This window comes from Euleptes europaea, chromosome 1 (genome assembly GCF_029931775.1).
Source record: "Euleptes europaea isolate rEulEur1 chromosome 1, rEulEur1.hap1, whole genome shotgun sequence".
In the NCBI taxonomy this organism is placed as follows: Eukaryota; Metazoa; Chordata; class Lepidosauria; order Squamata; family Sphaerodactylidae; genus Euleptes; species Euleptes europaea.
Genome location: NC_079312.1, coordinates 55,192,663 through 55,207,875, shown reverse-complemented (window position 1 = coordinate 55,207,875; position 15,213 = coordinate 55,192,663). Strand labels below are relative to the sequence as shown.

At 40.5% G+C, this 15,213-nt stretch overlaps 1 protein-coding gene across 2 annotated transcripts in view; it reads right to left on the bottom strand.

The window, feature by feature from the left end:
- Positions 1-1,316: 1,316 nt before the first annotated feature.
- SLC41A3 (solute carrier family 41 member 3) overlaps positions 1,317-15,213 on the bottom strand; it is a 205,900-nt gene continuing 192,003 nt past the window's right edge. For both annotated transcript variants that reach the window (XM_056860143.1, XM_056860151.1), the window contains one exon: positions 1,317-1,326. The gene's annotated coding sequence lies outside the window, so the exon portion shown is untranslated. The remainder of the gene's footprint in view (positions 1,327-15,213) is intronic.

The following is a 15,213-nucleotide window of genomic DNA, read 5'->3' as shown; positions in this document are numbered from 1 at the left end:
CTAAGGAAATCAGCGTGCATGGCTCTTCTTTCCTCCATTTTATCCACACAACAGCTCTAAGCAGTTAATAGGGTTGCCAGGTCCATCTTGGCTACTGGTGGCAAGTTTTTGGGGTGGAGCCTGAGGAGGATGGGGTTTCGGGAGGGGAGGGACTTCAATGCCATAGAGTCCAATTGCCAAAGCGGCCATTTTCTCCAGGGGAACTGATCTCTGTCGGCTGGAGATCAGTTGTAATAGCAGGAGATCTCCAGCTACTGCCTAGAGGTTGGCAACCCTAGCAGTAAATTAAGCTGTAATGGAGTGACTGACCCCAGGTCATCCTATGAGTTTCATAGCATCATTGTTTTTACAAGGCTTGTGAGTGATAACAATGGACCAATAGTATTATATTTGAACCCAGGTCTCCCCAGTTGAAATCTGAAGCCCTTCTCTACGCTGGTTGTCCTGAAGAATGTGCTGTGGAGAAAACAGCACGACACTAAAGAGCAATATTTCCTTTTTTATGTGGAAATAATTGTATGTGGCCAGTTGTATGTGGCTGAGATGTTTCCAGTAGTAAATCCACCAAGCATTTAATGTAGTCGTTGGAGGAAAAGTGAAACTTGAAGAAGGATTTGAATGAAGGAAGTCTAAAAGCTTGATAAGAAATAATATTCCTTACCAAATATTTTTTCTGAATTTAGAGACCTGTAAAAACACAGTAGGAGCCCCGTGGCGCAGAGTGTTAAGCTGCAGTCAAAAGCTCTGCTCACGACCTGAGTTCGATCCCAACGGAAGTCGGTTTCAGGTAGCCGGCTCAAGGTTGACTCAGCCTTCCATCCTTCCGAGGTCGGTCAAATGAGTGCCCAGCTTGCTGGGGATAAAGGGAAGATGACTGGGGAAAGCACTGGCAAACCACCCCATAAACAAAGTCTGCTTTGGTAACGTCAGGATGTGACGTCACCCCATGGGTCAGGAATGACCCGGTGCTTGCACAGGGGACCTTTACCTTTTTAAAAACACAAGAGCTGAGCATACCAAACTAAAATGATATTCATGTTTCAGGAAGGTACCCTGCTTGCTGGGCTGAAGTCCGGAGCTATAGAATTTTATGATATGCTAACTGATGATGACCAAATAGAGATTTGGGGAAAAGGTGTCAATAATAATGGTGAGACTGTTTTTGTTTGTTTGCTTTAAAATAATGTTTTTGTGTACTTAATGTGTTGGAAGAGGTCAATGGTAGCCTTATTGCAGGGGAAAACTCTGAACATTCATTACAGGGATTATAGCACTCACTCACTAGATCAATCCCTAAAACAAGAACTAAAAGTCTATGAGCACAGTCTAGCCAAATTAAAACTTAATAAAGCCACACCAATTTCAGTGCAAGAGGTAAGTAATCTCCTCTTTAGATCTGCCACATAAGAATCAATGGAAGGTTTATCAGGTGTTTTTGTTTGTTTGTTTGTTTATTCAAAAGACTGCAGAAAAACTCAGAGGTGCTGTTTGATCCTCTGGTCATCCTACACTTCTTTAAAAATGAATTGTTGTATTTCTGTGATGCAAGAGCATAGTCAAGAAAGCAGGGTAGAATTTTTTAAAAAAAAGATATTGTAAGAAACAATACATAAAACATAAAATAAATGTACCAAGATACAGCTCATATTTTGGCTTGGTAACTATGGGCGAAAACGCATGGTCACTTTAGCCTCCTTTATTCCGTGTTTCAGCCAGGTTTTAGCCAGGATCGAACGCACGATTGGCGAAATGCATGCGTTCGATCCTGGCTGAATCCTGGCTGATACAGGGAATAAAGGAGGCTAAAGTGACCATGCGTTTTCGCGTGTTTGAAACACTTGATAAGCCTCACATCCTGGCAGTTAGTAATCCCCCCCCCCCGTTTTAATCTACGATCTAATCTGAAATAAATATCAGACGCAAGACACATTGGTGTTGTTGTCTGACACCTGGTTTACTGCTAAATATATGAAAGAAGCTGCTGCAACACATCTCTGACTTTCAGTGGACTAGTCAAGTTTGACTCACATGCCTTGGAGGTGTGGCTTGCATCGCTGATACAGATCTTCTTCCTCATCAGCCTACAACAAATAACTCATCTTTGCGTGCAGATCCTTCTGGCACAATTCTTCTGCGCCAGTAGAAACCCGCGAACCTGAATTTAGGTGGGAAATAACTGGCTCAGTTCCCACATTCATTAGCATAGCAAAATAGTGCAGCTTGTTTTCTGTATTTTCCACTTGGGATAAAAATGCTTTTAAAACTTATCTCAACATAATGTGCAGATGAATCAATAGTAAGCACATGGTGCAACCAATGCATGTCATGTTAATTATTCTATTGCTTCAGCCCCTCATGTTTCACAATTCAAAATCTCATGCTTGGATTAGAGATATAAAAGCCCAGGGTGGAAAACCGGGGGGAAAAAACAGATCCCCCCCCCCTGCAGACATCTGAGAGAGTACTATTTAAAAAAAAACTCCTATAAAATATTTTCTCATTCAGAATGAGTGAAATACTTTTTAAACTGAGATTTTAGAGAGCCAGCATGGTGTAGTGGTTAAGAGCAGTGGTTTGGAGTGGTGGAGTCTGATCTGGAGAACCGGGTTTGCTTCCCCACTTCTTCACATGAGCGGCAGAGGCTAATCTGGTGATCTGGATTTGTTTCCCCACTCCTACACAAGAAGCCAGCTGGGTGACCTTAGGCTAGTCATAGCTCTCTCAGCCCCACCTGCCTCATAGGGTGTCTGTTGTGGGGAGGGGAAGGGAAGGTGATTGTAAGCCGGTTTGATTCTTCCTTAAGTGGTAGAGAAAGTTGGCATATAAAAACCAACTCTTTTTTTACTCACTCAAAATTTATAATAGTTTATGTAAAACAATCTAGAGCATCAGAAGATAATTCTGGTGTTCATTATAGACACAATGTATTTTCAAGGATATGTTTTTTTTCTATTTTCAACTTTTATTTTTGCCTACCTTTTAAAGAGAAAAGATAGATGTATGCTAAGGTTTGTATGCGTATATTCACAATTTTGCCTATTGAAAGTGAAGCATTTATACTTTTATAAATATGCCAAATAGTACAATTTTGTATGTGAAGTTATAAATGGTGCTTTTTATGTTGTCAGAGCAGTAAAATGGGTGTAGGTCTGATTAACAAGAAAGTTTTGCATATATCTCAATTGTTTAAAAAGGACTGTGGAATAAAATGAGGGTTCTTTTCATGGCTTCAAAATTTCTAGAAATTTTACATTTCTAACTTGGATTCTGTTCTCATGATAACAAAATTGTATAGTATTATATAGAGAATTGCCTCTGAAACATTTGTATCTTGAGATGCTTGGAGGCAAATATATATTTTATTTTTAAGACACACAATACATACATATAACACACAACATTCACTCCTCATACTTATTCAATACTCTGTATTCATGGCAAGACCCACAACATAAACCCATTATACCCGAGCTAAATCATAGTGTTTCATCTAATATTATCCTTGCATCCTAACAAACCTTTAAATTTTCAGCTAAACTTAAAATATAGACTTGATATACTTGGAGGCAAATATTGTCTGAAATAAATCTGATCTGATTTTTTGGCATCCACTCAATATGATATTCTTCAACACTATTTGCACTTGTAATGCTATCAATTTTCCAAACAGTGCATTATAGTTAATAGGGTTAGAAAGTTCTAAATCTGTTTAGAATCCTACTGTTAATCTCTGTCCACTAGAGATATACTTAAGTGGTTGTGAAACATGAATCAGTTTCTTACTTTTTTATTTTATCTGCACAGAATATTTTATTCAGGTGTTTGTTGTAGGGGTATTCGCCAGAATTTTTCAGATGTGGATTCTGATCCCTGTATTTTAGGTGATGTAGGCATAAATACCAATATTTAGGGGAGGGGCTGTGGCTCAGTGGTAGAGCCTCTGCTTGACATGCAGAAGGTCCCAGGTTCAGTCCCCGGAATCTCCAGTTAAAGGGGACCAGGCAAGTAGGTGATGTGAAAGACCTCAGCCTGAGACCCTGGAGAGTCGCTGCCAGTCTGAGTAGACACTACTGACCTTGATGGACCAAGGGTCTGATTCAGTATAAGGCAGCTTCATGTGTTCATGTGTTCAATATTGAGGTGCTATAGGTATAAATACGAGTATTCTAGGTGATCTAGGTGTTCTATGCAATTTATGCATTTGGATTCTGTTTCTTGGGGGAGGGGGGTTAATTCCAATGTCAAACCAGAGAATCCAAGCCAAATCAACCTGATAAGCAAGACTTGGCAAGAAGACACTGACAAAGACACACATTTAGTCCTGGGAGCCTTAAAATGCTGTACCCGAATATTCCTGTATATTCCTGAACATTTCCAAATAAAATGTTCAGACCCATTATCAATATCCTGAAAAATCCTGAATACCATCTGGACACATGAAGATATCCAAAAAATATCAATAAGGTATTTTTCAGGTATTTATTCAGACTGTAAGTATCCAAATGCCAATCCATAGTTTGTTGGTGTTGTTGCAATGGCATTAAGTATTCACTAAAGGTAATCCTATAGTCAGGCACGTAATTCTACACGAACACTCTGTACGTAACTGGCTGCATGCCAGTCTAATCCAAGGTACTGTCAAATCAGATGAAGCTCTTCCTTGATAGACCCTCCTCCTTTTGAGCCTTTCCCTCGGCTTTCTGTGAATCAGCTTCTTTGTACTTTTATATTTGGGTAAGTACAGTCATACTTAATAGGAATATTAATGATTGAATAAAAATCTGTTTCACTGACTGTCGACACTGCCTCCTCCCCACACAAAGGGATGGGTCGAGCCTGGGGCTTTGTCAGAATGTTGACTAACTACCTCATGATCAGCAGCAGCAAAGAGCTTCCTCCTTGCCTAATCTGATTTTTCTTCAGAAATTACGTTAGCTACTTAATTCCACCCACGTATGTTTTAGTCAATAAGACACTTTAAAGTTTTGGTTTCTTATTGACGTTTCACAGTACATTTCACATGTGATTTGCACATTCATTCTGTTAGATACTTTTTTTTTCCGCTTAAAGAAAGGGATCCGTAATTGCTCTATGTTACCCCAGTTTGAACTGAGACTGACGTGCGAGCAACATCTGGTTTTAACTAGTGTTGGTAACAAAGAGCTTTCGCTATTCCATTCATGTGTTTGGTAAGCTGTGTTCTTTCCGAGATCTGTACTGAATTATTGTGTCTTTTTATTTATTAAACTTTCCCCCCTTGTTTTATAAAAACAAAGGGTAGAAGAGCATACAAAGAAACTGCATATCTAAGTGCTCCCTTTCATATTAGTCATTTGTTGTGTCTGCATGAATGTACAGATTCCTTAGACTGGTTCAAACGTTCTGTACTCCAATTTCAATGGCTTTGGAGCTTCTTCTTCTTTTGGTTCAATATATGCCTAATTTATAGTGTAACATAGGTTTATATTTGGGCAGCCCATTCCTGAAGGGGGTGGGGTAGATCTGCAGCGGTAGGTAGCGGCACTGCTGTGCCGCCGCCTCAGAAGCTTCCCGGCTGCCGCAAGGGAAATAAAACTATAAAATGTCCAAAAAGAAAATGCCTCCATAGAAAGCAATGGGGCTACGCCACCAAAAAAGGTGGCATAGCAACGCTGCTGCTCGAGGGGGCATTCCTGGGGCGAAAAGGGTTAGAAAGCTGACTAACGTCAGCTCTGCCCCTTGGAACGCCCCGGGAACTCCACCCCAATGCCAGCTTGGGCTCCCACTTCGAGGATTTCGCAGCTAGCGTAGTAGCGCCAGCTGAGAGCCCCACACAGTGGTGTGGTATCCCACGGCCGGCATGAATGCCTCCCCATGCCAGCATAAGTGCCCCTTATCCTGGGATAAATATGCCGATTCACGCCCACACACCCCTTCAGGATTGTGCTCAAAGTGTAGGTAAGGGTCATGATGCCAATCAAGTAATTTTCTCAGTTGAAAAGTAGATACTGATTCAGGGCCAAGCTAAACATGAGGTCATAAGACTTTGCAGGTATATCACCATCACTGATGGAGACCTTCAATAGGCAGAATTCTGAGTAAACCTGTTTTGGAATGCTGTCACAGAAAGGAAAAAACTTGTTCTTGGAAACAGCCAGTGGACTTAGCCAGTATAAATAATTGCAGAGACTGAAATCTACTAATACAGCATATGCCTTAAATTAAACTGTTTTAAATAAAATGCTATATTTTGTAGTATATTGCCAATGCAAAAACTAGCTATTCATTCACGAACAAAACATTTGCTAAATGTTCTAGGGAAAATTGCATATTCTGGCGCATTGCGTTGTTATGATCTCCTGACAATCAAGGGTGTATTCAAAGCCAGAAATTAGATACTTAGAATTCATAAAGTATTCTCTGTCTTTCAGGGAGAAATTATAAAAAAAATGAAGCTTATTGCTCAGAAAACTGCCACAAGGGCCCTGTGTTAGCTGTTGACTCCTGCAAGAATCTTTCAATATTTTTGAGCTGTGGGTAGGTAATGATTTTATTTTTAAAACAGTAGCAACACATTGGTAGGAGGTAAAGTAACTTGTGCTATGAAATGACAGCAGTAACTTTAAAACTCAACAGTACATCACATCAGTGGGATAATATGCCAGTTCTGAAAACATTATTTACTTGTCTAATGAATATAAGGATCAAACATAGCTCTATAGTAATTGAAATGAGGACAGTGGATCCGTGCTAGGTACATAGGTCTATCATAAAGCAATATAAATTTATTCTTTCTACTTTTGTCTGTACAGTGGAGTTTTTCAGGGTTCCCTTTTGATATTTGCAGAAGTGACATTTGAGAAGGAAATAGATGGGTAAGAATGACATAAGAGGTGATATGAAACTATCGAGGATGCACTGGATAACCTCAATGAACTGTAGTAAGCAAAACAGAGTGATACTAAATAGCATGAAGTGTAAGGTTAGGCATTTGGTAAACACTTCTGTTATTAGCTGGAACTCAGTAGCTGGAAATGAGATGAGGTGAGGAAAGAGGTATTAGAATATTGCTTGACATCAAGATGACTATAAGCTAAAAAGAGAACGAAGGAGCAAAGAACTTAAATGTAGTTCCTGGGCAGGGGCGGTCTTGGTGATTCTGTTTCAAAAGTTAACGAAAATCACAGGGTGCGCACCTCTCCTACAGCTGATTGTCACTGGCTGTTTCTGGGTCCAAACCAGATACAAAAACTGCCACAAGTTGGCTTGCGGTTCCATTCTGCCAGTGCACATGGAGCCCACATTGGAGTAAATTGTGCCCCCCGTGGCCATTTTGGCTCAGGAAAATGGCACGGGAGGGAAGAGTAAAGACCCTCCTTCACGGCCCACAACTTCAAAGCCTCTGGAGTCACAGCAGCAAGGGCCTCAGGGAAGCTCAGCGATAGGGCTGATGGAGGGTGGCCCCCAGTGGCCTACAACTGATTCCCATCCTGCCTGAGTGAAAGCGCTGCCTGTGACTCCAGGAGCCTTTGGAGTTGTGCACAACAGATTAACTCAGGGCAAGGCAGCAGCCAAAAGTAGGGTGGTGGGGAACTCCTTCCAATGACTGTTTAGCTGGAGCTGCCCTGAAGCCACCACAGTTTGCAGTGGTGGCAGCTTCGGAGCAGTGGCCAGGACAGCTGGTTGCATGGTTGTCGGGGGGGGGGGGCAGCGCAGGCCCCTTCCCACGCAGGCCTTGGCACAGATGCCTCAGATGCCCTATGGCTAAGACTATCCCATTCCTGGCCATACATTATTTTGTTTGTTCATTTGTTTTGATTTATACCACATCCTTTCCCAGCAAAAGCTGGGCTCAACAAAATAATTGTATATAGTAAACAATACAGATGAAGTATAAAGCATAACAACATATGTGATCATAACTATTAAAATCTGTTGTAACTAAAAGAAATATTATAATGAGGATATTGGGGGGAATCTCAGTTGTATCAAAGCAGCGTTGGTTACATTAATGAAGGATGCCTCAGTTGTAGCCTGATTTGATTAAAAAGCATTTGCTCATCTAATATATTCCAGGGCAATATAAAGACTGGGTATTGGATCATGCAGATTTTCTGTCTTGAGAGGGCAAAATCTCATCTTCTTGCTTTAACATTTAGAGAAGGGCTAGCGCTATAGACACTCGCCAGTAGTTTAATTTGGTGTTTGGAATTAATTCAGTTCACAAGATGAAAGGAAATGTAATTGTTTGTTTCATTATTTGATATGCTGCTTGGAGGGGCTGTGGCCCATCGGTACAGCATCTGCTCTGCATGCGGAAGGCCTCAGGTTCAATCCTCAGCATCACCAGTTAAAAGGATCAGGTATTAGGTGATGTAAAAGTCCTTTACCTAAGACCCGGGAGACCTACTGCCAGTCAGAATAGACAATATTAATCTTGATAGACCAATGGTAGACAGCCAGAATGGTGTAGTGATGAAGGTGTCAGACTAGGACCTAGGAAATCCAGTTTCAAAACTCCACTCACACCATTGAAGCTTGCTGGGTGATCTTGGGCCAGTCACACACTCTCAGCCTTGACCCTGGCTAGTATTTGGATAGAAGACCTCCAATGAATACCAGGGTCATAATGCAGAGGCAGGTGATGGCAAACCACCTCCCAACATCTCTTGTCTTGAAAACCCTGTGACTTGCTGGTGGAAAAAGGACCAATGGTATGACTCAGTATAATGCTGTGTTATATAATAAAATATAAATTTGAGATTCATGTCCCAAATTTAGCATTTTATTTGATAAATACATATAAAACCCATATATTCTACAAACTTTAGTTGAATTCCTGACCACAAGATGTTCATCTCTGAACTAAGGACCACAGAAAACAAGCATACAGTTTACTTCCTATTTAGGATTTTAGTATCACATAGACTTTAAAGTGACAAATATAAATGAAATCCTGCATCAAGATTATTTCCTTTATTTTCTAGTTCAGATTCCTTGATAAAGCTATGGGATACTCAGAAGAACGTTTTGGCAGAGATCACTCTTGACAACACTTTAAGCACAGCTTGTTTCCTGAATAGTGCTGGGAAAATTTTACTGGCTTTCAAAAATGATATTTATACCATGTCTCTCAGTAAGGCGCTGGGTTTATCGGAGGCAGATATTGATTCCTCTAGTGTCTCAGCAGCAGGTAATTTTCATAACGAAGTATTAGCTTAATCTCTTTGCTTTTTTGAGTACTATTTAGTACTGATCCTGTACATTTTTCATCCTACTATAGTTTATGGAACCTACAGCCAGGTAAGTAGGCATGGGATTACACCCTGGTTTTTCCAGTTCGTAACAGTATTCTCGCTGGTTCTGTGTGCATAAGAGGTTAAGATTACTGGAATCACGTAAGCTTGCTTCAGGACTTAAGCAGAGCTTTACACATCAAAAAAAGACTAGGGGATGCTCAAACACCTGTTGATTCAACTCACATTCTGTTTATTAGCTGCAAGCAGGGAGCTGCTTTTGGGACAGGCTGTTTGGCTGTCCAGGAACAGGTTAAGGCTGTTCATCAGATCACTTTTTGTGTCTTCAAACAGTACAGTACAAAGCAGTTGGCAGCATTTCATTCATATGCATCCTCACACAACCTGATGGGAGCCCTAATTACCACCCACCCACACAGACCTGTCAGCACTGGTCAGCAGCCAGTTGTATAAACAGTGGAACAAGTTAATTGGTCATCCAGCATTAAAACCTGTTTTAGTATCAAGGTTTATTGCACATGCATGTTTTTGCACAGCCTTTTGTGAGTTGTAGGACAACCCCCCCCCCACACACACACACATACATGCAAAAGAGGCTTGTGAGGTCGAAGGAAATAAAACTCAACCACCACAGCAATGGTGCAGTTACAAAGTTGTTCAGCAGATGTTCAAGGTAAACTGGCACATGGATCAAAGGTTTGGTCAGAAGTAATCGCAGCTGTCAAACACAATACGTTTTCCTGCCTGTTGCAGAATTCATGACATCCCTAAGAAATACAGGGAAAGGCATGGTGGCAAAACCTGCCCATGCATTCCACAGAATCTCAAATATTCCCCTCTGATGGAGAGTAATTAGCTTCACTTTATTAACATGGTCATGCAAATATTCTGAACAAGCCCAATTAAAGCCATTCTTTTGTAGTGAGGATCAGGAAATGAGTTAAGAAGAATGTTGCTCAGAATGTCATTTGGGAATCAGCTAGTTTTGAGCCAGAATCTAGTAAAAGAAGCCATGTGAAGACACCTCAATCAGGCAGAGAGTGAATGACTCTCAAAACAACTGTGAGGTGAGAAAACATAGTCTAGTATTAGGCATTGAGCTACACAAATGATAATTAGAAGTCACAAAGGATAGCAGCTATTGCTGGTGTGGCTAGTAATGATGAGTATGGAGGGCTGACTATGGAGGACATCAAGTCCAGCGACTTATTTACTTGAAATATTTATAAACCCTGTCTGGGACCCAAGATGGATGACAGAAGTTAAACTATTCAAAAGAAATAAAAATAAGAATAATATAACATTCAGACAGCTATTAAAACTCCCAATAAAATGCCCATTGAGCAGACCCCTGCCCAAGAAGTCCCAACAGACTGTGAGGTCTTAGAACTCCAACATCAGGGGCAGCAGCAGAACATACTCTTCAAGGAGGTAGGACATATTTGGAAAGACAGTCCTTCAAGTGTGAGGGCCCCAGGTTTTGAAGAACTTTAAAAGTAAGCAGCAGCACCTTGAAATGGACCCAGAAACACCAGCAATAAATGCAAAACATGTAAAATGGAAGTAATATATTTCCTACAGCTAGCAACTGGGGTTTCTGAGTCATTTTCAAAGTCAGTCCCACATAGACTGTTACAGTAGTCAAGCCTTAAAAGACAGTAATGTATCCTAACTACTACTTGATCATTCTGAAGTCTGGCCGGGCCCCTTGGAAAGGACGTTTCATGTTTTCAGGGCAGTTTTAAAGTCTTGATTCTCTTTCTAACATATGAATAAAACACTCTACTTATTACATTTGTGCAAGTCACTTGTCTGCACATGCATAGCTGATGGTGAATGGCCACCAAAGCGAAACAGAAAGGGAGATGAGTGGATCTGCTTAGGTTAAAAAGTCATTCCTTCCCAGGACTGGACAGAGGAGAACAAGGAGGAGGATGCATCTGTCAAAAGTGGATAAGAAGAGGATTAGGGGGTACAGGGACAGAAATGTTATGGAGAAAAATAAAACCTCCCATGAATTTTTGCAAGTTTCCACTTATACCGCAACAATGTATAAATTCCTATCCAGTAAAATTATGATAAACATATAACTAATCTTCCAACTGTAAACTGTTGTTCAATCCAAGTACATTGGGCTGGTAAAGATATATTTACAAATCCCAAAATTTGCTAAAATTTGACAGTTTTAATAACATCTAAGATCTAGTGCATGGGTCTTTTAATTTCCTGTGCATCTCTCCCATCCTGATACTGGTCTCATACTTTACTCTTTGTAAGCCATGGCTTGCAAATCAGGAGTTAGTCTCAGGATAAATACATAGGCTCCTCTTTTCCACACTAACTTTCTTCCCGTTCTTTTTCATCTTTAACCATGGCTTAGTATTATATCTGCACTGAGTACAGCCTAGGGTTGCCAGGTCCCTCTTCACCACCAGCAGGAGGTTTTTGGGGTGGAGCCTGAGGAGGGTGGGGTTTAGGGAGGGGAGGGACTTCAATGCCATAGAGTCCAATTGCCAAAGCAGCCATTTTCTCCAGGTGAACTGATCTCTATAGGCTGGAGATCAATTGTAATAGCAGGAGATCTCCAGCAAGGACCTGGAGGTTGGCAACCCTAGTATAGCCATTTTTTATGCTAATCAGGATTATCACCATAGGCAGAATTGAAAATTCAAAGTTCAAGGTAGACTTTGCCAAATCCTGATTGGCATTAACCTTGACAGTCTAGATACTCATGGTAACTCAACAAGAGAGACAATTCATGCAACAAGAGGGAGGGGAATGCCTTCTTGAAGCAAGTTCCCAAATTGCAAATGAAGGTTTTCAGAGAACCAGTGTTCCATCTGTGCTGACCCAAAGTGGCATTGTGTGTCCAGCATAAAGAACCCCAGAAGCGAGAGCAGCAGGAAAAAGTTGGGTTGTGTTTTGTTGTTTACTTGGCTGAAGCACAAACATTAAAAAAAACCAGTAACTAAAATGTATATGAAATGCAAATTGGATTTCTTTGCTTTTGGGGGGTATTAATGACAACAATAAACATTGTAAATAAAACATGAATAGCTCTTTCTCATGATGGTTTCATTTTATATTGTTTTGTAGTGTAAATGCTGATAATAAAAGTGCGGCTGTTCTGATCTCCTCTCTAGAATCCTTTATTTTTGAAAGCCAACCTTCAAATGAGCAAGAGGGAGGCAAAGCTGGTGTTTCCAAATCATTTGAAATGAACTCATATCTGGTATGTTTGAACTGTCTTGGCTCATTTTATTTTTAATAGATGAAGGAACCAAGGCTGAATTAGGCACAATGCTGTTAGAGACATAAATCATAAAACTAAACGATGTCTAATATCAGAAGCAAAGTCTGCCACCCTCTGTTATATATGCTGTAGTGCAGTGATTTGTGAGTCCAAAGAGTATATGCAATTTTAGGATCATATTAAAAAGCTAGTATTGAAATGCTTTAAAACAAAGACTTAAAATGTGGCATTTATCGAAAGTAGACTTTGCATGGTATATAGATAACTTGACCGCCATAGTCAAAAATCTCAACATTATTACATTTTCAAAAAATCCTTTAACTACAGGACTTATTTAGCAGTTTCTGTGCTGATGCAGATTTCACAAACTCGTACTTTTTTCTAGTATAGTGGTCTATAAAATTATGCATGGTTTGGAGAGAGTGGACAGGGAGAAGCTTTTCTCCCTCTCTCATAGTACTAGAACGTGGGGTCATCTGCTGAAGCTGGAGGGTGAGAGATTCAAAACTGATAAAAGGAAGTATTTCTTCATGCAACTCATCGTTAAATTGTGGAACTCCCTGCCCCAGGATGTGGTCATGGCTACCAACTTGGAAGGCTTTAAGAGGGGGCGTGGACATGTTCATGGAGGAGAGGGGTATTAATGGCTACTAGTCATGATGCATACCTATTCTCTCCAGGATCAGAGAAACATGCCAAATATATTAGGTGATGCAGGCGGGATGGTGCTGCTGCAGTTGGCTTGTTAGGGGCTTCCTAGAGGCACCTGGTTGGCCACTGTGTGAACAGATTGCTAGACTTGATGGGCTTTGGTCTGATCCAGTATGGCTTTTCTTATGTTCTTATGTTCTTAATTCTCCTAGAGTTGTGAACCATAAAACACTAAACTTCTGCAAAACTCATATATGTCAGACAATATTAACATTAATACTCTTTCTCTAGGTACCTTATGATGGATTCACATTCAGTGAAGACTTCACATCAGATTTGCTGTTTTTGCCAAAGAAGAAGGGAAAGGTTAGGTTCTATAGAAGTGTATATAAAGTGCCGTCAAGTTGCAACTGACTCATGTTGACCCCATAGGGTTTTCAAGGCAAGAGATGAACAGAGGTGGTTTGTCAGTGCCTGCCTGTGTATAGCTGACCCTGGACTTCCTTGGTGGTCTCCTGTCTAACTAGGGCCAACCCTGCTTAGCTTCTAGAATGTGACAAGATCAGGCCAGCCTGAGCCATCCAGGTCAGAGCAGTTCTACAGATAGGGCCCAAAATGTAAGGAAGGCAGAATATTCAACTTGACTAATCAAACTTGGGTTTCAGTCCCTGCTTAGCCATTAATTAAATTGGGTGTCCAAAGACAGATTGATCTCTCAGTGTGAGGATAAAACAGGATAATCCATGTCCTCCACCTTAAACTCCTTAAAGAAAGTACAAATATAATATATTAATAATACATATTGGGGTTGTATGCTTTAATATATGTAATTGGGACATGAATTGACTATTTTTTTAGCTTAATTGATATAAGCCAACTTTAATTGGTGACACTGAAAATTAAAAAATAAACTTACTTTTTGATGTTAGTTTGGTTCTGATATGTTACTATGGTAGAAAATGGGGGGGTTGCCAACCTCCAGGTAGTAGCTTGAGATCTCCTGCTCTTACAACTGATCTCCAGCAGATAGAGATCAGTTCACCTGAAGAAAATGGCTGCCTTGTCAATTGGACTCTATGGCATTGAAGTCCCTCCCCAAATCTCACCCTCCTCAGGCTCCACCCCAAAACATCCCACCGGTGGTGAAGAGGAACCTGGCAACCCTACTTCTAATACTTATTGATAACTTGAACATACAAAGCTGCTTTACACTGAGTCAGACATTCGTCTGTGTGCCTCTGGCTGGTGTGATCTCAGGCAGAGGTGGGCTTCCCAACACCTATTACCTTCTTCATGAAAAGCTCATGCTCTACAACTGATTGATAGTCTCTCCCAATTAAATAAACCAAAGTTATCACATAATTCCTAGACTATGTCATCAAAAGATACTGCCAGAGCGCTTTTAGTTATGTGTGTGTGTATGTGTGTAAAGTGCTGTCAAGTTGCAACCGACCTATGGCGATCCCTTATGGGGTTTTCAAGGCAAGAGACCACTAGAGGTGGTTTGCCAGTGCCTTCTTCTGCATAGCAGCCCTGGTATTCCTTGGTGGTCTCCCATCCAAATACCAACCAGGGCTGACCCTGTTTAGCTTCTGAGATCTGACGAGATCAGGCTATACCATGCTGCCTTCCCTCCCATGGTTTTAGTTATAGGCAACCTTATTTTAATTTAATTTGTTAATTAATTAATCCATTTAAAAGCAGAAGATTAATTAGGCAAATGTCCTTATTCCATTTTTAAGCTTAGTAAATATACATTCTTTCTTTCTTTGTTACCTATTAGCCAGACTTGAGATTACCAATGGCTCCCTCAGAAGTCTACTGTTCTCCTTGTGACTCAGAAGCGTCTCTGAAGATATTTGATTTCCTCCTCCAACCTAGAACCTGCAACTTAGAGGAACAAGATAAATCTGAAAGTAAGTTTTAAACCAATGGGTTAATGAAGCAAAATGGCTAACAACATATAAATGCATTTGATTAAAGGGATTGTATTATCAGATAGTTAAAACGATTTTGATGTTAAATCAAGCAAATATCTGACAGATTCACTATATGTTCATCATTTTTATAGAT